General features: G+C 37.9%; 1 pseudogene; it reads right to left on the bottom strand.

Moving 5' to 3' along the window:
* Positions 1-368: 368 nt before the first annotated feature.
* On the bottom strand, positions 369-2,084 carry LOC122007390 (annotated as a pseudogene).
* Between the last annotated feature and the right edge of the window lie 312 nt (positions 2,085-2,396).

Genomic DNA, 2,396 nt, shown 5'->3' with positions numbered 1-2,396 from the left:
ATCATCAACAACTTTTGAAAATATTCTTTGTAGTTTGAAAACATTTCAATATCTGCAAGAGAAAATAACACAGTTATATGTCTAAAATTATGCTAAATCCAGTTACAGCATCTCTAAAAGATTTTAAGAAGTTTAAATCATCAAATAAATACAAAGCAATATTATTCTAGATTCTACTAACACTAACCAACCTCTACTTAAGCAAAAATAACAGTCATATTTTGAAAAAATAAATGTGACAAGGCAAAATGTTAAAAATTTGTGTGCAATGCTATAAGCATGTGTTTGAGTGTTTGGAGAAGTGGTATATCCTCAATGGCTCCATGGTATACGGTTTGAAGAACTAAAGCACCTTGCTGTAAGAAAAATTATCTTTTCTCCAAAGCACCTTCATGCACATCTGATGCTTGCTCTTCAATAAATGGTATTAAAAGATTCTTGTTTTCTTCTTTCCACTGATCAGAATCATTGCTTTTATGTTACACCAATTTAACATCTCCTAGAGCAACTTTTCGAGCTACTTGTTAAGATAAGTTTGCTCCATTCGAAGATACTCCAACCATAGATCTTCTAAATTAGGACAAGTCCTCAGACCATTTTACATGAGAGCACGACCAACTGCAACATTCAAATTTTGATCAAACTTCCATCCTGCAGATAGATCCAAAGTCCAGGAACCTTTGAATGGTGTCTAATTGCCTGTACTAGGACCAACAAATATCCAGAATATTAATATCAAGCAAATTGCCAATTATTATATAAACCTGATGTCTATCGATTCACAATAAGAGAGTATTACTTGGAGGACATGTCTAATAATGAAATATATCATTTTTAGATAAAATAAGACATAGTAGAGTTTTTTCTTCATTTAGTTCAAAACAACAAGTTAGCATATCATTCTAAACTATAAATTAATAAAAAAAAATATAGTTCAGAAAACAAATTACCATAACTCATTAACGTTCCAACAACTTATATCAAAGACATTTTGATGGAGACTAGGAATGCAATTTAAGCATCATTCTCTCATAATCAAACAAATTCAAAGACAAAAAAAACAAAAAAGAGAGACTACAAACTCCAAAAACTTTATCTTTGTACCTGCTTCGTCCGTCCACGTCTTTTGTCTTTACAAAACTTGAGGTATTTGAACCAGAGATCCAAATCACCCCTTACCTTATCGTGACCATCCAATATATATCCAATATCATTAGGACCCTTGCGATGTCAACCAAGGACCTCTTCCATATCTTTGATTTCTTCTTCTTTGTTCTTTTAGAAAATACCTTTGTCGGTTTAGAAAATACCTTTGTCGGTGAGCTTGCCACTTTCGGAGACTATGGAGGGCGTCAAGTTGCTTCTTGTACTCAATATATGCTATAAAATTCTACTTCAAGGAGGAGCGGCGCTTGAGGCGATGCTTAAAGTCCCTACGGTGGCAAACAATCTCTTCACCAGAGAAGATGCCTCGCCGCTTAAGGTCGTCAAGGTCATCAGCCATTCACTCCATCCAATACTGGATTTAATTTTTGAGCTTGAAACCATCGAGGAGGCCAGAAGCGCTCTTCAGAGGCAAGAAATCGAGGCGGAAAGGGAGAAAAATAAAGCTCAGGATTCAAATAAGGAGAGTTTCCTCACATTACCTTACAATGGGAAAGGGGTATCTTAGTTTGATAATCACCATAAATTCTTACCAGTTGAACACCCTTTCAAGCGAAATAAGAAAATTTTCATAAAGCATGTTGTAGTAAGAATTTTTTTGCCAATAATCAAATTAGGTGAAAAAAATCATTAAACAAATAAATAGCTATTAATTTCTACCATTTATATCATGTTAGTTCTAATGAGATAAATATGTTGGTACCCCAAGGTAGTTTTGATGTGATCAAACAAGTTAAGTTAAGTCCTGTTGTGTTTAATCTTGTGTCTAAGTGTGCAGGAGCTTAGGAGCATAAGAAGTCGAGCAAAAAACGCAGCTAATGAGAAGGGCGGCACGGGAGAGAGCTGAAGGGCTCGGTGCGTCTGAGGGACGAGGTGCTGCGGAAGAGTACGTGGGCGGACGAGAAAGAGGCACGCGGCATTTCCGAAGGACGAGAAGCCGGAGCGGAAGGTTGCTCGAGAAGGTCGGAAGTTGAGTTCGGGTGAGCCCTATTCCGGATGGCCGAAATCACCCAAGCGAGTGGAGCCGGAGTGGAAGTCCCAGACCGAGGTGAGCAGAGCCGGAGCAGAGGGCCAGATCGAAAAAGTCAACCATGTTGACTATATGATTTCGGGCGCTCAAAATCCAAATATTATCATAATCGATGTGGATTTTTGACCGACGCGTTGGGGAAAGAATTCTATCCCACTCCAAGCACCTGGAAAGGCCTGGAACTTTTCCAGGCACCTGGAAC

This window comes from Zingiber officinale, chromosome 7B (assembly GCF_018446385.1).
Source record: "Zingiber officinale cultivar Zhangliang chromosome 7B, Zo_v1.1, whole genome shotgun sequence".
NCBI lineage: Eukaryota > Viridiplantae > Streptophyta > Magnoliopsida > Zingiberales > Zingiberaceae > Zingiber > Zingiber officinale.
This window is presented reverse-complemented; position numbering and strand designations above follow the sequence as displayed.